This window comes from Protopterus annectens, chromosome 14.part0, assembly GCF_019279795.1.
Source record: "Protopterus annectens isolate FY-2018-M chromosome 14.part0, PAN1.0, whole genome shotgun sequence".
Lineage (NCBI taxonomy): Eukaryota > Metazoa > Chordata > Ceratodontiformes > Protopteridae > Protopterus > Protopterus annectens.
In genome coordinates, this window is record NC_056748.1 from 145,518,910 (window position 1) to 145,544,087 (window position 25,178).

General features: G+C 38.5%; 1 protein-coding gene across 1 annotated transcript in view; it reads right to left on the bottom strand.

The window, feature by feature from the left end:
* Positions 1 to 25,178, bottom strand: part of ATRNL1 (attractin like 1) — a gene marked incomplete in the record, with an annotated part of 6,064,901 nt that overhangs the window by 5,682,689 nt on the left and 357,034 nt on the right.

A 25,178-nucleotide genomic window follows, 5' to 3' on the forward strand; every position in this document is an offset into this window, starting at 1 on the left:
ACTCTACCAGTGCTGGCATTTCATTTAGGACGCCTCCATTTCTTTCTCTTTGCCTATATTCTAATATCAATCCTTTATAGGGAAGGCAGTTTCTAACCTGTAGTCCAAATAAATTCTTGCCCTCTTACCATTCTATAACCTTTCCTGCTCCAGTTATTTGCTCCCAATACTTCGGTTACTTTGCCTGTTTTCTCCAATAAATTGCAGCCCCCTCTTGCCTACTGTCTGTATGCCTAATTACAGGCATCCCCAATGGCAGAATCTCCTTTCTTCATTCACACGTTGGTTTAGTTCATAGAATACTTTCTGTTACTTTATGCATATAATATTCTGTGTAATTATTGTTATTCTCCTTAAAGGCCTTCATCCAAAATCCCAGTCTCTCCTTGTTTCTTGAGCCACCCCCCCCCATTTCAACATCATCCCTTTCCACTTTGACTTATAGTTTTATTCTTGTGCTATGATATGAGCCTTAACTGGCTCATATCAAATCGGGTAATCCCAATCTGCCGTGTGCTACTGCAAGAATCATCTTATCTCACTTGACTCCCAGAAAATGTCTTTCAGCTCTTTATTAACTGCTACCCACAACTTCTCTGCTGGTTGTTAAAAATATGCCAGACCTGTACATAAGACTAAAGGGACTAAAAACAGTTTGACTGCGTGTATGTTACTATCCGTAAACATGTAACAAAGCTTCCATTTTATCAGTTTTTGTATTATCTTTTGTTTAGTCTCTTCCCACATATCCTTTGCTGTCGCACCAGAATCATTTTTAATCCATACTCATAAGTACTTTAATTTATCATGTTCCATAAAAATGCATATTGCTGAACCAATTTGTGTGTGGGTACATAATTTACTGTTATTGCCTTTGTTTTAGCTTCATTAATTTCGTATCACAAAAAGATATGAAATTGTCTCAAAATATTCCACACACTGTAATGTCTCTTTTTAGTTTCGTAAGGTATAAAATTATATCATCTGCAAATAGAGCCAGCTTTTCTTGACTATCATACCAATTATATCCTTGAATTTCTGAGTCCCATATTTTCTATGTCAGTGGTTTTAAACATAATGCAAATAAAAAAGGTGAGGGAGAACACCCCTGTCTGGTTCCTCTGCTCAAGCAAAAATTATCAAACAGGACCCCACCCATTTTAATTTTTGCCTCCGATCCCTCATACATCTTCTTAACAAACCTTATAATTTTTCAGGAAATGCAAATTCTTCCACTGCCCTGCTCAGAAAGTCCCAGCTTACTCTGTCAAATGCTTTCTCTGCATCAAGGCCCACCAACAACTGGGGTATTTTCTTACATTCTGCTTCCCTCTGGATCATCAGTGTTCTATTAATGTTGTCAAATGTTTGCCTCCCCACCACAAAACCACACTGATCCATATTTATCAATTTTGGCATCACATTTGCCATTCTTTTAGGCATTACAGACATAAACACTTTATAATCATAGTTTAGGATTGAATGGGCCTGTATGAAGCTGGATCTGATGGATCTATATCCTCTTTAGGTATTACAGCCACCACTGCTTTCTTCCAGAATGTTGGTGCTTCTCCTCCTCTTAAAATACTATTAAACAAAACCTTCCAGATCTTTATCAGTTTTTTCCCTTCTAGCTTCCAAACTTCCACAGAAGAACCATCTATCCTGGGGACTTTCCTGTAGATTGGTTACACATTATAATTTGTATCTCATCTCCTCCTATCCTAACGGTTAGTAATTTAGCCTCCTCTACCTCTAACCTTGGCATATTTAATTCTTCCATAAATATTTCCATTTGCATCTTTTCTTGAGTTCCACATTTCTCTGCTTTATACAGACTTTCCTAGCATTTCTGAAATACTTCTAATACCTCTACAGGGTCCCGTTAGCTTCGTTGTTACAGGCTCTCTAAGCTTGGTGACAGCCCTTTCTACTTTCTGTTGCCTGTCGTTGTGTTAAAAGTTTTAGTGCTTTACTGAGGCAATGTGTTATTTTCTGCTTAGCATTCTGCAGTTGATCCTCTTCTTGTTCTGTGAGATCCCCCCCACTCTACAATACTTAAACATTTCTCAGTCCCTCTAAATAATTCTTGTTACTTCTTAACCATAGCTCCCTTTCTTTTATTTCCACCCTATTTTAATCTCCACCTTAAATTTATCCCACTCTAGCAAGATTTTCAGAAGAAATTTCGATCCTCTCAAATAGCGCCTGAATAATCTCCACTATCCATTCCATAAATTTCTGTCTTTTCAACAGATAGGTAGGAAAGTGCCAGTGTCCCATTTTTATTTCATAGGTTCATAGGTGTGTACTAGGCTAATGGCCCTGGAGCTTTTACAAGCCTAGCCCATAGGATTACCCTGGCATTGTGCCACCCGACCTTAGTTCCTAGTGCCTCTGTCAAGTAGAGCCACTGAAGTGATCCCCGGGGGGAATTTTCGATTTCCCATCCACTCATCAAGATTTCTCTTGAAGAGGGCCAGTGAGGTGCTCTGCTTGACATATATGGGAAGTATATTCCATAGCATGGGCAGTCTTCTGGGATATGAACCTGTCCCTCCAGCATGTTCTGTTAATTGTGGTAATGAGGTTGAGAACTCTGGAGCGTGTGGTGTGGATGGATTGGGATTTCTTTAGATATAGCATTTCTAACAGAGCTGGGTCAGACATGGCTTTGTAAGTCAAGTAGAGACTGGCTCTAAGTAGACGATATGAGACAGAAAATAGTTGAAGTTTTTGAGTCTGTCCATATAGGACAAGTGTTTAAGGCCTGGGATCCTTTTTGTGAGGTACATTTGCAGCCTCTCCAGTTGTTGCAGGTGTCTAGTGAGGTACATAACAAATGGGGCATTGTACTCGATGATTGGTCTAATTAGGGAAAAGTAAAGGGAGACACTGACCTCTTTCTTCCTGGACGCAAAACCCTTAGTAATGAGATGTGCAACATAGAAGGACTTTCTGACCAAAGTGGCAATGTGGTGGTCAAGAGAGAGGTTGCTGTAAACCTGTGTTCCCAGATGTCTTACAATGTCTTCTGTGTTCAGTGGACTACAATCAATGTGGTAATCCAAGGGAAATGGGTTGTTCTCAAGGGGGATGACGACACATTTCCTGGGATTGAGCTTAAGGCCATGATTCTGACAACAGTCATTGGTAGGATGTCAACATCACTTGGGGAGTTAATAATAGCTCCCAACTTGCAATCTTCTGCAAACTTTGTCAGCCAGAGTCCCTTCATGTTGGCCAAACGGGAGAGGACCCAGGACCGAACCCTGTGGGACTCCACTCATGACTTGTTGGCAGTCTGATTTGGAGTCAGCTACTTTCACACTGTGGGTTCTATCTGTGAGCCAGTTTGCAACCCACCTAGTGATATAGGGGTTGATACCTAACTTAGCGAGTTTTTCTATGATTCCTGAGTGGGGATGGTATCAAAAGCCTTGGCCAAATCAAGGTAGGCTGTATGAAGCACCTTGCCTTCATCCACAGCTCTGGTGACTGACTCAAAGAAGTCAACCAAGTTGAGCAGGCATGAGCTACCCTTCACAAAACCAAACTGTGAAGGATCCAGAGTTTGGAGATTCCCTATATCCTTGTTTATTAGGTCCATGATGATGCATTCCATAGCTTTGCATATCAGACTCAACAGGCTAATGGGGTGATAATTCCTGGGGTCTGTAGTCACTCCTCCTTTGTGGAGAGGGATGACTGCAGCAGTGCGCCATTCGGTAGGGACAAAGCCTGAGGTGTGGCTGTGATTAAACAAGGCACACAGCTGAGGTGCCATGTCACTTTGTAGTTCATGTAGAACTCTGTTTTTATTTTAGTTATTATTGGCAAATGACCCAAAATAGTTATTGGGTGTGCATCAAAACCTTCAATTAAATGCATGTTCCTGTGAAATGTAAATTCTGTCTACCCTAGTCCAATTTTTACATTTTGGAGAATAATATGTAAATTCACTCTGAACTTCTATTACTGAATGCACATCTTCTATGCCAAATATTTTCATAAATGTCTCCAAAAATCTACCCTCCTTTGTTATACCTTTCCTTTCTAGGCCCCAGACACATCTTCACTGATGCAAATCACATTACATTCCCCACCTATAAGCCATATTCCTTGCTGAAAACTGATCATTTATCCAAGAGTTTTCTTAAGCTCCATTACAGCACTTTTAGGTAGAATATAAATACACGCCAGTGTAATCCTCCTCCCTTGCCAGTAGCCCCTTAGCACTACAAATCTGCCATTAATATATTTTTATCCCCTTCTATCACTACTGGAGCTCATCTTGCAATTAATATATGTACTCCTCTTTTCCTTTGTCACAGGCATTCCACTGAATAACCATCCTGAAGAATTTTATCAAATTCACATGTTCACTTTCTATGTGCATCTCCTGTAACATAGCTATTTGCACTGTACATTTTAATATATTTCACTACTCTTTTGTATTTATCTGTGAGATCATTGACATTGAAAGACATTACAGAAAGCATCATTGCATTAAAAATGTATTATTCCCACCTTTTTTGTTAAATGTCTACTTCCAGCTTTTTGTTACATGCATACACTGTTTGACAGGTTGAACTTGTATACCATTGTTTCTTGTCATATCCATTTCAACCTATATCACATCTTACAAAGCTTTTTGTTTTATTGAAATCCCTCAAACAAAAAACCAAACACATCACCAATACCCCCCCCAAAACCTATTAACTTATTATGAACACATAAAACTATGTAAATCTTCAAATACTGAAGTTTTTCCTCCTAATAGGAACAAAAGTCCCAAACTGACAGCCACACTCATAGATTTGAGTTAACCTAAAAGAAAGGTTAGATATGATAAGTCAGATCGGCACATTTATTGATTTTCATATTTAGTTAGTTGTGCAGTGAATGTACTTCAAAAGCTTTTGGTACAAATACACATACACACCCATGCGTGCGCGTACACTTACAGTGTCCCAAAAACTATTACCTGGATGTCGTGTATACTGGTAGCACCCGACACCTTAGCATTCACATTTTGTGATATGAAGTGACTATAAACACAAGCAGTGCATGCAACTAAAGGTAAATGCAAAGCTGCCAGAGGTCTAATAGGGAAAACATTCATCACTCAAAGAGGAGTCACAACGTAAACTGTACCAGAAACAGGTATGAAGCAGATTAGGAGGTTGTTTTACTGGAGCTGAAGGTCAGCAACTTCCAAGTTACTCTTCAGTGCCACTCTGTCTGCAGATTTAACTACACACTCAGGATGGCCTAAACCTGAATGGCAAGGTTGGCTTCTGGCTTTTGGTTTCCAAAACATTCTCATTAGGACTGAGCAACACACGCATGTAATAAGCAGAACGGTATGACTCTTGTCCATGCAGGTGATGTCATTGCAATGCACCCCTGCATCTTATGTAAGCCCATGGCATCCCACTGAGTTTCCATTTTCCAGTGGGGCTACAATGACAGGATGCATGCATTCCTCTCCCAGGAAGAGGTAAGAAGACTTACCCAAATAATTCCACTTCCTTCCTGGCCAGTCCCAGAATTTCTGGGTTCCTACACACACCTGGAATGTCTGAGCCACAGTCAGCACTCTGTACCTCAGAGAGATGGCTGCTTTATGCACTTTTCCTTTCTTGCAGGCACATTTATTCATTCTCCGATTCCTGTTTTATCTAACTCATGTATATTAAGGAAGCAGGGACTAGTCTAATAAACAGTGTGCATGTGACAAAGAAACTAAACTTAGAAAGAGCACTAGCCCATTGCAACACACACACACAAAAAACACAGCAATCTGGAGAATCACAAATGTGTCAACGGTAGATCTCTGATGAAAAGAAGGGAACACACACTCCACACAGACTGCACCCAAAATGGGAACCAAATTGGAGAACTAAGCACTGCAAACCAGCAGCATTTAATGAGAAACCACTGCGCCCCTGTACATAACATTCAATACTTTAGTGGTTTGCTGCTAAACAAATATCACATTGTCAGAGACCCGCTGACTGCATATTGATGTATATCAACATACTGCTGTTAATTATGGTTTGTTCATAACCATATTACAACTTCAGGGAGTTGAATCTTATGTAAACTACAATAAACTGTGCTATGCCCTAAAGAATATTAGACCGTTGTGTTAACACATTAATACAGAATGTGGTTGTTGAAAATTTAATTCACAAAGAAGTCAGTGTAACATACCAGAACTGAGTTGCAAACCACACATATATTGAAATTACAGCTCCTTTGTACTGAACACCTACAATCTCATGCTTTTAGGTGCACTCACGGATGCTGCTCTCAACACATATGACAGGAACGTTTACAAATTTTAAACTGTATCAAAGCTACAGCCACTCCTCATGCAAAACAAAATTATGCAGACTGTCCAAGCTGGAATATTTTTTGATATTCTCTGTAGTGCAAACATGCCAAAATAGGTACTGCTAGACACCTCGAGGTCCATCTGTAAGGATAAACATGTTCCACAGCATCGAAGTACAACTGAAACGGAGGCCAGCATTCTATTTTCAAAATCACTGCTTGAGCTCTGGCATATTACAAATATGACTATTTACTCTCATATGGAGATCTCCTGCAAAGCAGTATGCTGCCCTATACTTTGGTTACTAAGTCAATGAGCATTTTCTTTTATTTATGGGTTATACAAGTTTTGCAGCCAGCAAGGGTCTGTAAGAAATGGATTGTGCACTGATTTATTCTATCTAAAATGGATTCAGAAAGGAAGACCAGTGTCCTTTGCACAAATGGTGCTATACAGTAGACAGCCATGGTACAATAAAGTAATGTAAAATTCAATGCAAATACTTTTTCAGAGGAGCTCTACACCACCTCCCTTGCTGGGCCCTGTCCCCAATCTCTACATGCAGTACCTCTAATTTCACTCCAGTGCAAAAATGTTGGATAGTGCGCCTGAATCTGAATACATATCATCAGTCAGCTCCAGCTGGGATAGTATCTGTTGGGAACTTCTCTAGCAATCAAACCCAGCAGACCCGGCACCAGTTCTGGTGATGGTGTTCCGTTTCTAGGCTTAACAAGAGTTTCAATGTCATCGTTGTTCCCATGCTTATTACGTGACCTGGAACAAGTCGCTAAAGCTTCTTGTTAATCCAAGAATTCACAAGCAAATGTGCGTGCACCATAAAACATTCTATAATGCAATACATAAATAAAACTAAACGTTTTCTATAAAGCCTCATAAAATATAAAGCCTCATAAAATATAACAATCATACACTATCAGATATGTTAGTGTTCCTGTTCTGCACCACTGTGACATAATTTGTCTTGTATGTAGAAATTATAAACAGACACATTCAAAAATGAATCAATTCTGTTTGACGCTGAAAGAGAAGTAGCTAGAACACTGCCAAGAAAATAGTCGTCTTCAGTTCTGTAACCACTTTAACCTCAGAAAACAAATGTATTAACTGTTTAATGAAAGAAGAAAAGCTCTGTCTGGACTTAAACAAAAAAATGTTTACTCAGTCAATTGGATGACAAAAATCTCACACAGAATGGTAGTTGTGATGTATAAATGAAAGACTGTTTTTAAATCCTCAAAAGGAGCTGGCAAATGCTCAGCAATGCCAAATTGTGCTATTTCAAGTAAACAACAACAAACGGCAACACTTTTGTTAACACACAGCTTCTAAAAGGGCATCCTAGTACCATGGCAAATCTAAGTGAAACTGAAAGAGCTCATTTACTGAAATGTAGACTCCGTTCCCAAGGCTTCATAAACAGCAGGCTATGACTTAAATGAAAGCCTTTCCTGTTTCTGGGGAGACATCTGGAATTTATAACACACACAGCTCATCACAGAAAGCCATTTTCATTTCTGGAGAATCCCAGCTATTAAGATTTCCTTCTACAACCTCTGACAAATCATAGGAAAGACCACTGTAGGCAATGGCAAAGACCACAGAGAGAGAAATAGGTAACAATAGGACTATTACCATATGCTGAAGAGAACAGTGAGGTTTATTACTATAGGCAAAGAAACATAAAATGCCTCATCCTAAACAGCATTGTAAACTCAATTTGTTTCACTTTGCTAACAAAATGGGAGGTGTACAAAAACATCGGTTTAACTTGCATGAAAAGCATGACAAATACAGCACATACATGACACGGGATTATTAATCAAATGTGCGGATACTGCAATATCCTTACAAGGAGCATGTAAACATAATACACTTTCTACTTCAAGGATGACTGGCAGTTCCTACAGAGGGCTAAAACTATTGCTTCCTGTAGTGTATGAATCTTCCCATTTTCAATTGACTACTGTGTGACCCTCAGCAACTCACTTAACCAGGCACTGCTTTGGGGTAACTGGAAATTTGGGCTAGGCTCCTTAATGGACTGCATTCCTAGTAACTACCCATGAGCCATAAGACATCTGCATTTCCTGTGATGCAGAGCTACATAGGTTTTGGCCGCATGCATTACAGTTCTCATAAAGTACGATCTCAGAGGATAACCAATAATGTAGCCGATTATTGTGACAATGGACAAAACAGTAGTACAACCCGTGTGGAAAAAAAGGGGTGAAAAGAGACGCAGAAAATACAAAATTATATTTTGAAGATAACAGAAAATTTGGAATTTTTACTGCTGAGTGATATAAAAAAATAGTATGCACCGTCTCCAACACCCTTATGCATTTATTTGTTTCTTTGTTTTTTTCTTAATTTAACCATGTTAATTAAGTGCAGCAGACAGCAGACCCTTTAAGCCACAACCCAGATCCATTTGAGAACTATAACGAATAAAACAGATATCTAAATACATTCTTGAAAGTAAAAGAATGCAACAAACAGTAAAACGTCAGCATCACTAACATGTCAGAATGTGCTCAGTGTTACAACAGACAGAATATAAGTAAGCATCATTATATAACATAAAGTAATTAAACTTCAAACATGTGCATGCCGACTGGAGAATTTAATCAGTGTGTTCATTGTAATTCAAAACATTACCAATAAAAAGAAGTCCTGGCATTTCTAAACACCTCCGCATAATATCTGATATTTTTCTAAGTATGGCTAGGCCTAAAAATACCTCATGGAGTCTTAACCTAGTAACTGACTAGCACACTATCCGTCAGATATAAGATGCCACTATTTTTTTTCCATAATAGGCAGTAGATAAACCAAGTCCTGCTTACAACAACAGACTACACATGCCACATAACTTAATAAATAAAAAAATGTACCTTCCTTGGCTCTGATGAGCAGAAATATGAAAAAAAATGAACAAGGGACCATGCAACACTTCACACACCCTATGTATATTTGAAAAAGCAAGCAACCGCTTTTTTAACATAAAGCTTATTCAGGTTTTAAAATACAGCACGAAGAAGCTTTACATGAAAAAAATGCCATTGTTTTACAAATATGGTTTGCTTCTCCAAATTGTTCCACATGATCTTTTTCTTACATTTCTATAAGCATTTCAGTTGACCGGAGAAAACTTTACCACAGAAAAGTTTTCCTAGACAAATAAACTAGATCACGCCACTGAAATGTAATTTTACAAGTCCTGCAATGACCATGAAAAGATTTACTTATCTACCAGTCCCTGTTTATTATAAAACAAAGTTGCAACTGCACTGCTTAGTTGATACGGCTCATGCAAACAGTCCCATTATAACAGAGTTTCACAACAAACAGGGCACACAGAAATATCCAGCTTGTCAAATCAAAATATAATGACTGTAATTCCATGCAAGCCTACAAATCAAACAAAACTTACATTTTGGTACAAAGTGAAGAAACACAAAATAATAATTTCATAACCACAATGTCCTGTTCTTAAATCAGTACATCTTATGCAAAGAACACAATACCTTATAAAATGACAACACACTACAGAAAATGGAAGCCATTACAATACAGTGAATTAAAACAAAAGAAAATATGGCAATCAACTTCAACCTGATCAGCGACTCAGAAATAGAAGACATTTTTAGAACAATACCACAAGAAGACAACAATCCTTTAACCAGCAACAGCACTGTTCAACTACACCAACAGGAAGTGGTAACACTACAGAGAGCTCTATAGAAACAAAGAATATATTAATAATCTGTATAGCTGCAAAAAACAAAAAAAAACAAAATGGCACACAGAAATAACATCAGAATAACTATAAAACCTAGAACTAGAAAAAAAGAGGAGAAAAATAGTAGAAAACAAAGAAGGTGGGCTATGTATGCATGTCAAGACTGGCAAAAACAAAAACAACATGACATAGACTTACAACAGGGGTGGGCAAACTTTTTGATTCGTGGGCCACATTGAGTTCTAACATTTGACAAAGGGGCCGGAACAGGAGCAGATAGATGGCATGCTTTGAAAACATCACCTCATTGGGGGAAAAATACACATCTTGGGATATGGAGAAAACATGTGCTTTAATTTCCAATGAAAATGAAGAAAAGCATTACAATAAAATCTCTGACTTAAAATGAGTCTTTAAACACTGAAAATCAAATAAATGACCATTTTATTTTAAAGCACTGAAAGTTCTGTTATCCTTCAGGATATCACCATCACTCTCCTCCTGACTCTCTTTTTTTTCAAAAACGGTAGGAGATGCAGATGTACTTGTCCTGTTCCTTTTATTCAATTTGTTTCCCCGGTGCCAAAAGTCAACAACAACCAGTGCAAGGACGAAACAGTTGCAGCATGTCAGTCTGTGAAGCGTTATATTTGATCTGCGCGCACTGTTTATTTTAACAACGTGCGTATCACGGAGACACACACATTTTAATGGGAGCAGTGTTGTTGGTCTCCTTTTTTAGCCAGCGCATCAAAGTCTGGAGTTAGTTTTGTTGTGGCGATTCTCAGGATGGATCTGAGGTGTACGTCTGTTAACTTGGATCTGTGGCTGGCTTTGTTGATGTTCATGACGCTGAAGGTCTGTTCACACACGAAGGTAGAGCCGAACAAAGCCAACATCATCTGTGCTTTTCGCCTTAGATTTGGAAACGCGGCATCATTGAGTCTAGCATAGAAGTCATTTAGTTTCAGAGAGCTAAACTTCTCTTTTAAGGCAGGGACGGACTGAAGGTCGATCAGTTCGAGCTGAAGCTCCTCTGGAGCTGTTTCGGGGTCTTGTGGCAGAGGAAAGGCCACCAATTGAAGTGACTTGTCAATTTTGTCGAAATCCAAAAACCGACAGCAGAATTCTCCGTGCAGTGCATCCAGTGACTCACTGTATTTCTTTACTTTTGCTCCGGCCACTTTCAGCGTGGCTAGTCTAGGAAAATAAGTGAATGACTTGTTCAAAATCTGCCTGGAGAATAAAGCCAGCTTGGATTTGAAGGCTTTCACGTTTGTGTACATGTCATGCACAAACTGCTCCTTCCCCTGCAGTTTCACGTTAAGCTCATTCAAGTGTGAAAATACGTCCATAGCAAACGCAAAGTCACACATCCAGCTATTGTTGCTCAGCTCAGGAAATTCATCAGTCTTCCCCTGCCGCTCCAAAAACACGCCAATCTCCTCTTTGAGCTCCCACACTCGTTGAAACACTTTGCCCAAACTCAACCAGCGGACACGGGAGTGATAAAGCAGGTCCTGGTGATCCGCATCAGTTTCCTCCAGGAACGCAATGAACTGACGGTGCTGAAGTCCCCGTGCGTGTATGAAGTTGATGAGTTTCACCACAGGATTCACAACATGATTCAGCTGTAACACCGATTTACATAGAGATTCCTGGTGGATGATGCAGTGGAGGAAAATTACATCCTGGTCAGGGTTTTCATCTTTCACTTTATTCTGGATTCTCCTTAGCAGGCCAACGTTTTTTCCCGTTAAATTCGGAGATCCATCTGTGGTGACGTTAACAAGCTTACTCCAGGGAAGCTTCATGTTTTCGATGGCAGCAGAACCGTTCAAACAAGTTCCTCTCCCCGTGTTTGTCCTTTCAGAGACTCCATTGTCAAAAACTCCTCCGTTATTTCAAAAGTTTCGTTGATTCCTCGGATAAAAATGAGGAGCTGAGCAGTGTCTTTGACATTGTTGCTTTCATCCAGTGCTAAAGAATAAAAAGTGAATGACTTTGCCTTTTTGTTTAACCTGCTGGTGATATCTTCATCTATTAGTTCCACACGGCGAGTCACTGACCGCCGTGATAAACTGATTTTCTCAAATTTGTCTTTGATCTCCGGGCACAAAATACCTGCTGTCTCTACCATACATTCTTTTAAAAACTCGCCCTCAGACAGTGGTTTGCTGGCCTTTGCTATTTTGAATGAAAGCATAAAACTGGCCTTGGTACTTGACTCTTGAATGGCAGTTTGACGGTGAAAAAAACTTTGCTGAGCATTCAAATTAGCTGCCACCTTCTCAGCAGCAGCTTCCCGTTCTTTTGTTGAGAGCTTGCTAGCGTAATTTGCGTGCTTTGCGGCAAAGTGACGGCTAATATTATACTCTTTAAAAACCGCCACAGTTTCTTGGCATATCAGGCAAACAGCAGATGATCGGTGTTCAGTGAAAAAATATTTAGTTGTCCACTCCTTATTGAACACTCGACATTCTCTGTCCACTTTCCTTTTCTTGGGTCCGCTCATCTTCATAGAGGGGCAGTGGGTCAAAGGGTAAAGTGCAAACATGGAGTAATAGGCCTACGCTTCACCTCAACAAAGCCAATATATCTAGAGTGCGCCATCTAGTGAGGAAACATCAGAATTGCAGGGGAAATAAAACATTAACAAGGTTAATTTATTAAATTTTTTCAAGTTTGGCGGGCCGAATCAAAACGTTTAACGGGCCACATGTGGCCCCCGGGCCGTAGTTTGCCCATGCCCGACTTACAAACTATTAATACCACAGAACTTAAACACACTCCTAAAAGAATTTTATGCTACTGTAAGAAACACAGATGGGCAAGAATGTCTTCTAGGCAGCTTTGCAGCTATACAAGTAGGGCTCAACAGATAAATAATCCTCCATTAAACCAAAAAATCAACACAATGGCAGACAAGCTTAATACATGAAACAATGTGTTTAAAGCAGTAATTAAAAATACAGAAGTGAAAAGGGCACAGAAAAACACCACGCGACCCACTAACAATTAAATAAATACAATTAAGAAACAGCAAAGCTTTTTGTCTGGACACTACACACTGTTTACGGTTTGACATACAAGTCCAGTTCAGAAAGCATAGAAATGAAGGAGCCATTTTTAAAATCCCCTCTTGGTGTAGCTGCTTGTCTCGTTGGATGGAGTGCTCATACCTAAACCTCTCCTTTTAATTCTACTTTTCCTGGATCCCCACCAAGCCAAGTTCCATCTATTGGCCTGCACTGCCCTTTAACAGAACCGGGCAAGCTTGGAATGAGTGTTATTTTCAAAATATACAAAAAGTATGTTTTATCCTCCAGACAAAATCAATTGCTAGCCCTTGTTTAATTTCTATTTTTAAGTAAAGCACTCCATCACAGACGTTAGCTTGCCCCCTGCCCATACTGTACTTCCTAACAGCAGTCTCCCTTTGCAAGCTGTTTCAACTATTTGAGAGCTCTGCTGTTTTTCTAGTATTACTAAACCCTTTCTCCTATAACTTGTGGTCTTTTAAACCCCACATACTCCTGGTTACAAGTGTTTATTTTATTTCAGAGGAAAGGTCTGCAAAACAAGTAAGTCCAAAGTACCTACTGATTTTCCTTATTATTTCAGAACATTAGCTGCCCCCCCCCCCATTCTGTACTTCTAACTGCAATGTGTCTTTATATGTTGTACTATTTGTATGCTCTGCCTTATAGCTGGCCCTAATGCTATCTAAATTCCTCCTCCCAAACATAGCTTTGGGAATCGATCCAAATGTAATGACTGCAACAGTGAAACAAGAAAAACATAGTACAGTTGTGTACACTTACCATAAATGTAGATGTTCGAGTATATTCACTGTTGCAGTCCTGGTTACCCTCCCTCCAGCTCCCTAACTTCTTTTGGCTATACCTCTACTTTCCTTTACTATGCTTAAAAGCCTTTTTGGTGTATTTGCTTTTTTGTTGGTATATCTTTGTGCTTTTATATTTAATTACTTCCCATTAGGTGGGCACCTGACATCTGGGGCAAGAAAAACTGATGTAATGGAGTCGGCTGCATGTTTTATACCCCTGACGATCTGACATCATGGACAAAGGGACAGCAACTGATGCAGGACCCAAGACTTTGTTAATCAGGCCAACTGAGGGCTACCTGGAAGCAAATAACCCAAATGTAATGACTGCAACAGTGAAACATGAAGAACATCTACTAATGGCTGTTATGTACCTCAAAAACAGATTGTATCAATTGTTCACTGATAAATCTCAATTACATTTGTAACCACGTTTAGTATATGTCACCATATTTTAAAACTGTACTATGTTCTACAGCTGTTTTACATCTATGCTTTATTCTCGTCTTACATCCTCAGCTGGACTAATGTCTATATTTAAATGCTATGTTTTTTAACTGTATAATGCAAGTAATACTTAATGTGGAGCTTTTCTCCCCGGGCCTCCGCTGAAAATGGACCTGTGTCCAGTCGGACTCTCCCAGTCAACAAATGTAAATAAATAAATAATGTGAAAATTCACACGACAAAGCTCCATCATAAAACTACATGAAGATGGCACACAATACATAACCAACAACTTGAATGAACAGACCAAAAAACATATAGAACTCAATGAGGACACAAGATAATCCCTCAGAGGATACACATTTGCTTCAACAAATATCTATTAAAACTGCCACTCAATACTACATTACAATTTTACACCCAAAGAGACATACACAACACATAACAGACAAAATGGAAACATAGTATACAACACAACCAATAGGAATCAGTTACCTATCAAAAATGCTATCACAGATATGTAAAGAAGCAAAGCTACGAACCTTATTAACAGAATCTAGAATGGAAGCAATACAGATAATGAGCATTACAGGACATTAAAGTGAGACAACTACGCTCCTGCTGTGAGTCATCAAAACATTGGGAAATAATATCAGGTACGCAGCAGGACAATGCTGAAAACGCAAGGAAATCAACATATTACAAGTGATGAAACACAACACATAACCCCACAAAAAAGAATGAACTCGACAACACAGAAACACCAAACTATGAAGACACACCTCAATCTCCACCAACCACTTGAAAAAATAATTACGGACCACTAAACTTCTACACTATAGAAAACCAGCAGAACAAGTAAAATTTTACCTACATATAACTTAAAATTATGCCTATAGGAAATACACATCTAAATAAACAGAAATCTAACATTTCATTACAGGTAATTCACAAAGAATAATAAAACTCAACACATGAAGATACAAGATGAAAACAGCAAATCCAGGCCAGAAATGTACAGGGAACCAAAAGAACAACACAAAGAATATCCTTTCCTTTTTCCACATCTATATCTATCTATATTTAGTAAGATTTTGCTAAATTAAAAATAAAACAATATGCAAAAATAAAAACATAACCAAAATTAAAAATGTGTAACTTTTTTATTTTCAAAAAGTGGAAAAACACACAACTAGACACACAATAAAATAAACAACAAGAATACAACTTTACACAACAGTAACAAATTTGAGTAAGAACAATTAGCCATGGCTGGGTGAGGGTAACACTTGTTTACCCATGACTGACTGTTTGGTCATGCGGGGAAACAATGTCGACCTTGGGTAAACCATGCATTACCCACACATGGTATTGCTTAACTAATGCACAGTAACAACATAAAAACACAACAATTCTGCATAGTAGGCCTCTACAATGTATGAAAATTAACAGTAGGAGAGTGATCTCATGGAGATATTAGCAAGTCTAATGAGGAAAGAGGCAATGTGACATGAATTCCTGCAGTTTACAGTAATGAATACTGCACAAAGTCATGCACACAGTCAAACAGCTGAGACATACTGAAAACAGATAGAAAATTATTTAGATAGTGAACCTTTTTAAATATGCTTACGCCTGAGCTGAGTAATCTGCACCAGGTTTATGCTTTACACTAACAAATATTTATATATACCTACATGGCTCCAACAAGGGGTGGAATATGCACATACCTGGTCTGAGGTCTTATGTGAATGATTCTCTTACTTGATCATCCCGATTCCAAACTTGGAGGAGAGCCTTGTATCTGACCCAGTATTTCTAAGGGACTACCCCAAAGAGCCTAAGAAGTTATCCTACACCTGTACTTTTCCCTCATCAGACCCATCACTGGATAAAATGCCCCCATTGCAATGTAGAAATCCAAGCACATCACTCTACAGGAAAGGCTGTAGATATTTCTAACAAAGAAAAGTCTTGCTTTTCTTTCAGGTTTTCCCGGTCAGGGGTCGAGAAAAGTAAATTCCTTAAATCCTTCATCTACCACCCCTCAGATCAGCATGGTTCTCCTTATACCTGGTAGCCCACTGACAGCTTCAAGGTGACTGGTGTCTCACTTTACGAGCCATGAAAGACCCAGTCTTATTTCACCTCCTGTTTTGATACAAAACCATTGAGTTTACACACCACCTCACTATGGACCTAAATGTACACCTACAAATAAAGTAGTGATACTGCAGAGGCAATTTTGTAATAATGTACTCCAACCTACGGACTGCAGACTATGGGACTGATACAAGTCAAAGTGCTACTTTGTTTTCTTTTCAGGCTAGACTCCATAACTGAAAGAGGGGACACAAATAAACACCAAGATAAGAATAGGCACTATCCATAATTTTGCACACGCTCTGTGCTTCCAAACTCTGCTCTACTGCAAACAGAAAGTACAGACCCTCAGATTTATTTACCTGCTAAGCAATAGGGAACACTACTGCATCATAATCTCCAAACGTCACGGTCTGCCAATGTCAGTTAGAGCTATGTTAATCTTAAATAATCCTACCTATAAATTACTACACACCTACTTTCCCCCAAAAGTTGATCATTTGAAATGGAGAAAACGTACGTATCTGACTACAGGATCTCAAGGTATATGTCAAGGGTGACCTCCCTTATGAAGCCTGATTACTACTGATAAAGCTTTTCAAAAAATCAATTCTTACCTATTGAAATGCTATTTATAAAAACACTAGATCAACAGAAATGTGATAAAATTCAAGAAACAACTAAAATCTTATCTAGAAAGTTAATACAAATGCAATTGTTCCACAGATAATGAGCAGGCAGACACCGTATTAACCTCTATCCTCAGCATACGTTTACAAAGCAGAAAAGGAGGTGAATGGGGCCAATTGGGACCCCCAAAATTGAGGCCAACTCACCCTGCAGAAAGAAGCAAGCAATGGTATACCTCCCTTTCAGTGCTTTAAGTTCTCCTCGGTCTACTCCAGCATGGTCATTTCTTGAGAATGGGGGTCACATGTAAATAAATGTACGTACAAGCCCAAGCACAAAAGCCGCCATGTCTGTTCTACAGAAAAAAAATACTTCTTACAACTGTACTTATTTTGCACAGCAAGAACAACTACTGAAAAAAATATTAAGGGGGGGGGGGGGGACTTCCACTTAACTAACTTCTAATTAAGGAACATGAAGGAAAGACCATCTAAGCTCTTTTCACACTAAGCAGATAGAATAAACTCCCACAAGGACGTTACACTGGTGTTGAGGCAGCTAATGCAGATGATGACAGAATGCCTGAGACTTTGCCAATCTGACATAAATGGCATGACAGCGAGGCCTATAATATTCTGGTGTAAAAGCAAGGCAAAACCAGTTTTTCTGTTCTGCTAGTGTCCCTCACTAATCCAGGATACGTCTAGAACCCACCATAAGTACTTTAAAGAAAAACTCTGTTGCATCGTACAATTAAACTCAGTCTAAGTCCTTGGGTTTCTCTTCTCCCTACATTAAGGTTCCAGTATTGTGTACGTAGGTGCCAGAAACCTACTTGTACTTTATAAAACGTTCATTTCTTTGTCTTGGAATCAAAGGAAGGGAAAGCCCACCTATTGTTTTTTGTTTTTAAAGCTTAACTTCTCACATACTTTAGAGAGGAATTAGTCTCCACCTGCATAACATACTGGAGATGCAGAAAAATCTGTATTTACTCGGTCATGTATACTGCTGTCAATTTTAGGCAATTAATTGTGCTGATGACAGGAGCACAGCAGCTGCTATAAAAAGACTGAAAGGAGTGGAACTGTTTTCCAATGTTTTTATTGCAGAGAGAAGAACCGAACACTCCCCTTTCATAGCAAAACAAAGCAATTAAATCAGTCGGGGTTTAATGGCAGTTGTCACCTCTGACAAATTTCCATAAGCAGCAACTGTAAATGTTGGTTATTTATAATAGTTCAGACCTCTGAATTGCCCCTGATTTTGACTCAAATTTTAGCTCTGTCCCTCTTAATCCTCCCTAAAACTAGTGATTTTTAGAGAAAAAATGGTGAATTACACTTGATAAAAATGACAATAATTAATGTTACAGCCTTCTTTTACTGCAGAAAATGTATATTAATTCACATTCTCTTACTCTGTCAATGTCTCAAGTTAGTATCCCTCATTATTTCTGGATTTGTCCCTACTGGTTGAGCGCTATGACAACAGCTTATATATAAATATAACTTAATGTAGTATCAATGATTTCTGTGACATTTAGAGAAAAGTCAGAAAATATTTGTTCTTTAAAGTATCATGACATGACATGCACCATTTGCAAGTCCCCACCCTTTCCTTTGTGAAGCCATAAGACATTCACTTGCTGATTCCTAGACAGAGAATAGTAACATGCTATACTGTGAGCAGTACAATACTGGTGCATACAATTCGTTATTTATAATAAAAGTTAACTATTAATGTATACATTCTACTAAAGGTTTAATGTTTTATGTATTCACTATCACACTTTGGCTATGTCTTGTACAAGCAATCTTTGTCAAATGTCTTTACAGCAGTATATTTTTATCTTTGTATTGCAGAGTACATTTAGTCCTTATTATCTTTTCCATTTAAGCCCAGGTTGTGGCTGAAAAAGGTCCTGGGACCACTGCACTTTCCTGGTTAACAAACACAAAATAGAAAAAATGAGGGCATGAAAGAAATTATTACGGAACTAGTAAAGCACTTTTTAATTCTGCATCATTCAAAAGAAGAAGAAAAAAACTAAACTTTCCACTGAAGGCATTCGGAAGTCACACAGATTTACTTTGGAGTCCTTTCCTGCAGTAGCAATCAGCTGCACATGACACAGCAAGGATTATTTAGTGATAGTTTTCACACCTGAGGAGAAGAGGGTAGGGAAGGGTCTGTCAATTCCTTTACAACTACAAAAGAATTCCTTTACAAAGGCCTGCTATTTACCCATTTTCCTTTGCTGGAATTAGCTACCAGCTATTTATAGCACAGAACAAATTCTGACAGACACATAAATGAGGCTCAGTCAGGGAAACAGAGTAGCAGCTCTGTTACAGGTGTGTTTAGAGGACAGTGATTGTACTTATTAGCTACATACATCTGTCCATCCATCCAGTTTTTCTACAGGGCCTCCCCTGAGAATAGACACTTCCCACCAAGATTGTCTTGATCTACAAATAAATCAAACATACATGAAAACCTGTATAGCAGGCAATTTGCACATGGTAACTTCTAGACATCATATTTCCATGTACCCTCCTAGGATTAAATTAGATGGCATGGGAAATGTTTGCAGCACTGACTCCAAAGACAAATATCATAAAACATGAAAATGGTGCACAGATGTTCTTAAGGGAAATAATTGTTGCATCATCTCCATCCCATCCACATGGTCTGTTCACCACATTCTCCAGACAGACATGACTCGTTTCTTGTGGAAGTGTTCAGAAACAGTCTGAGACATAAGGGAATTATTTTTTTACTGTTATGTAGCAGACTGAATGGGCTACCAACGTTCTGTAGCAGTCCCAACTTACACCAGTTATGAAAGGAGCAACTTGTACCTTTTTTTTTTTTTTTGCTGGATGTCAGAGGGTGCCCATTTGCTGTAGCAATGGTCACAGCACAAAGCATGGCTGAAGTTCTAGACTCCAGTGCTGGTACTGCTACCGAGTCTCAGACATGACTGTTCTAGACCTTGAAAAGAACTGCCACAGTGACACTCAGTGAATTTCACGCATGAGAAGGACAAGAGTAAACCAGCAAGACCACTATGTCTTTGTGTTTTTCTACCATTTAACCTTCTATAGCAAAATCAAACATCAAACTCTGAACAGAGCTAGTGAGTGGTGAAAGGCAAACGGCACAAAAGGCACAACTTTCTGTGAAGAAAAACAGCATCGGGACTGCTTTGACAGCATTTGTGGTTAGGATTACGTAACAGGCACACCCTAACTTAACATCGATACCACAGATGAAAAAAAAGTGTCAAATTAAGCTTCTGTATAAGACAGCCAAGCCTTAAAGGACACTGTCCAGAAACAGAATAAAAAGTAAAAAAGCAAATTTCTGAGATAAAATATTGAGTGCAGCATGACTGTTTTTTTCATATCTGTAATTACTACTGAATTCATGGAAGACTGACATTCTGTCCTCCAAGAAATTCAGTTTTAATGCACACTCTTCTAGAAGACAGCATGACAGGGTCTTCCAATTAGTTTATCTGACAAATATGAGAACCACACAGATTCTCTGAGAAAGTTAATTGCAGCATATCACACTGTTAAATGAATATGAAGTTATAAGAGAATGGAAAGGTAATTAGTTGTGAGACTGATAAAACAATACGATGATCATTACTGAAGAGGTACGATGCTTGTGGGTGTGTGTGTGTGTGTGTGTGTGTGTGTGTGTGTGTGTGTGTAGCAGCAGACCTTGCACAGCAGAGTCCATTCCAAATGTGTCACAGACAGTACAACTGATCAAATGTCAGCTGAACAAGTATACCAGGCTTATCTGTGCAAGATTACGCTACAATGGGGATCAGGGAATCTGCTGTTTCCTCACTGTAGTGCTTTCTTGGAACTGGTATATTATAATTAGTGGGAATTGTGCAGGGTGTCTTGGCCCTCCCCTTGAAAAAAAAAAAAAGTGTATGCGGAGGGGTTTTTTCAGTCTTTTGTAGATTGTTTAGGTTTTTGACAACTAAGTTTCAATTATTGCTGGATTGAGAGGTGTCACTTTCCAATGAAGGTTAGGCTTCCATCTATACCTATATCTATGATAGGTTCTTAGGTTCACAGAATACTAGGCTACGGCCCCGGAGGCCCTTATAAGCCTAACCAACAGTTTTGCCCATGTTCCCTCAAAGTCAGCAACTGTTTCCCCTGTCCAGCAGGGACACAGGTGGGATCCCAGGGGTGTATTTTCTGTTTCCAGGTAGAAAGACATAGATACACACAGTTATTTATTTATAGCGTTGTAGCCTCACAGTAAGATGCTGTCCAGTTCGATTCCCAGCTAGAGAGTCTTCTGTGTGGAGACATGCGTGAATGGGCGTACCTTCGTTGAAGGTTTGCATCAGAGTTGGTAACTCGACACGTAAAAATCAACTACCAATCATTAGCGGACCGGAGTTCCGCTGTGGCGACCCCTAACTGGGAAAAGCCGAATGACACAAACAAACTGATTGTCTTTTCTGGCAGAGTCCAACTGCGCTTAAGCCTAGAGAGAAAAGTTCCTTGAAAAGAAATTCACAATATAGCTTTGCATATATGCAGACAGTGGGAATATTATTATAACAGCACAAATTGTGTTGGCACAGAAAGAAAGACGTTTACTTTGCTAGACATAACAAATTTTATATTGGTAATACACTGCATGAGAAAAGGAAAAAGGCATTTTATATTCATTATTTATAGGGTTGACAGTTGAGCAGAACTGTTGCTTAACATTGTAATGTGTTTAAACATGAATCTTAAATTTTCATACAATAATTTATATACAACAGATTTACAAAGAGTTTTTTGTTATAAACATGTAAGGCTTGCTAGAAGAACAGATGAGGAAGGACAGAATTGGCGAGACAGAAATGTTACTTAGGTAGATAGTTGAGATACCTACAAAATGTGCTAGGAAGAGGAAAATAAAGCTTATTGGTGAATGAGAAAAAGTGTTAGTGGGGAAGAGACATTCAGTAGGTGACAGTAACAGTTGGGTCAGGAACGTGTGAAAGAAGGTTAGTCAGCATGGGAGCATAAGCACAGCCATGGCAATGTTTGGGGTACTTAAGTCTTGTTTAAAAAACATCAATATAAACATATAGACACTGTATGAAACACGTAAAACACCAGTATAAACATGTACATACTGTATAAAACACACAAAACCCAAGTATAAACATATATACACTGTATAAAACACGCAAAACACCAGTATAAACATATGCACACTATATAAAACACGCAAAACACCAGTATAAACATATACACACTGTATAAAACATGCAAAACACCAGTATAAACATATACACACTGTATAAAACATGCACACCACCAGTATAAACATAGACTGTATAAAACATGCAAAACACCAGTATAAACATGTACACACTGTATAAAACATGCAAAACACCAGTATAAACATGTACATACTGTATAAAACACACAAAACACCAGTATAAACATATACACACAGTATAAAACATGTATAACACCAGTATAAACATATACACATTGTATAAAACATGCAAAACACCAGTATAAACATATAGACTGTATAAAACATGCAAAACACCAGTATAAACATGTACACACTGTATAAAACATGCAAAACACCAGTATAAACATACATACTGTATAAAACATGCAAAACACCGTTATAAACATATACACACTGTATAAAACACGCAAAACACCAGTATAAACATGTACACACTGTATAAAACACACAAAACACCAGTATAAACATGTACACACTTTATAAAACACGCAAAACACCAGTATAAACATATACACACTGTATAAACCACACAAGCATGTATGCCTAATGTGTGTGCGTGTGTGTGTGTGTAACACGTATGTAACCTATACCTTGTGTATGCATGTCTGTGTGCAGCACATTTTACAAATGTACGCACATCAGTTCTCTTTGTTGAATGCTGACTTTGATACCAATGTGTACTGCTGTGTGTGCGTGTGTGTGTTTTATCAAAGGCAGTCTTTGCTGAAGTGTTGAATTTAGTGACAGGAGGAATGTCAACTGTTCAATTTGTACAGAGGATCTGTTTTGAGTTGCATTAATGCCAAAACTTTGGGATATGTACAGTTTTAACAATAGAGGTAGGCATGTGTGTGTATGATGGTTAGAGTAAAGGCTAGTTAAGGGAATAGTTTTATTGTTGAGCATGTATGAATGTGTGTGTGCTTGTGCGTGTTTGTCTCTCTCTCTGTGAGGGTTAGAGCGAAGGCTAGTTAGGGGGATAGTTTTACTGCTGAGCACATATGACTGTGTATCTCATGTAGGGGTACTGTTAGGGAGCAGGTTTTCAGTTAGGACATGTTCAGGGCTGTGGTTAGTAGCTGTGGTAGGGTTAGGATTAGCACACGAGTAAGGTGATATGGGCCACTTTGCTAACCAAGTAAGCACGATGACAGCACCTTGCCTTTTATTATGGACAGCCAAGGATAACAGGAAAGGTGGACAACTTATCCAGGATTACATCATTCACATCTGGGAATGATAAGGTTCTAATCCAAAACTCAGCTTTGCAGCTAAAGCACTTAATCACTGTACCTGTACTACCCCACTGCCCATTCAGTTTTATACTCAGCTTTCAAAATATAATTTTCTTTCTCTTTATGATCCCACTTTTTTCATACATTATATTAATCACTTTGTTATGCTGAAGAACACACTGAAATGGTGCAGAAAGACACTGTCCAAGGATATTGCTTCATTCAGTATGTACGTCACATCAGCTGAATAACCTGGAAACAAAGCAACTAAACTTGCATCTAAAAAAATATGCATTCATGCATCCTACGAAAGAAAAGAGAATTTAGAAAAAGCACAGATAGTCAATCATATGATCTGAAGAAGAAATTAAAATGATTGTCATGTCAGCCATCTGTAGAACAGCTAACAATCCACTATGAAAATGGCAGTACACAATGTGTCAGCCATCTGTAGAACAGCTAACAATCCGCTACAAAAATGGCAGTATACAACATGTCTGTCATCTGTGGTACAACTAACAATGATCTACAACAGAAAAACAGAAAAATTCTTCCAGCACCAAGTATGAACAGCAAATCCTAACTATTTTCATCACTTCTGCTGCAATTCTGTACAGTCTGTGCCAGTAAATGTTATACAAACATCATAAGGAATAAACAAGAGTTGCATTTATTTTAAATGAACTATGTGCTAAATATACTTTTCTCCCATGAGTAATGTAACCAAAACCACACATTTAAGAATGCAAGCTGAAGGTCTGATTCAAAACAGGAAATCTGTAACAGCTGATAAGTTACAGATCTACAATAATTTCACAGATGGTATCGCACTGAAAAAAATAAATCATCTTGTTTTGTTTTAAATATTTTTGTTAAACCGTTCCCATGAAACAAATGCATTTGTTAGTTATTCATTACACAAATCTATATTCGTTTTAAAGACTAGAGTCTGAGACACAGACTTACAGACATGACGTTTTAGTGCCCAGATATATTTATCGTAACTGCTGAGAGTTTGCGTGTATTCTGCTGCCAAAGTGTTTACCCCGATGAGCATTTTGTCAAATAAACAGTCTTGATGTTGAGACATAAAGAGCATCAAACCATTTACTTACAAACAGCTTCTACAGACAGAGAGAGAGAGAGCCGGGATCAGTGCTTTCAGTTATGAAAATCTAGCTCAGCGCTCTGTGATGGTACAATATGGGCTATATACCACTGAACTCCACTAGTGTAAAAGAAAGGTGTCATACTCTGGGGCATTTACAGTGAAAGATACCTCCACAACAGCCTTGTTGTACAGGAACTTAGAACAGTAGAGCAAAACTTTGAGTCTACTTTGCTTACAAAAGTTAAGAGATGTAAGACATTCTTCACCTTTGTTTCACTCATACTTGGATGACACCGAACAAAAGTGGTAAAATTGGTCTATCAACTTCTAAAATAGCCAAAGGATAACAAGTTTAGAAGGAAACTATTCGGAGCAGTCCACTCAGGACTAAT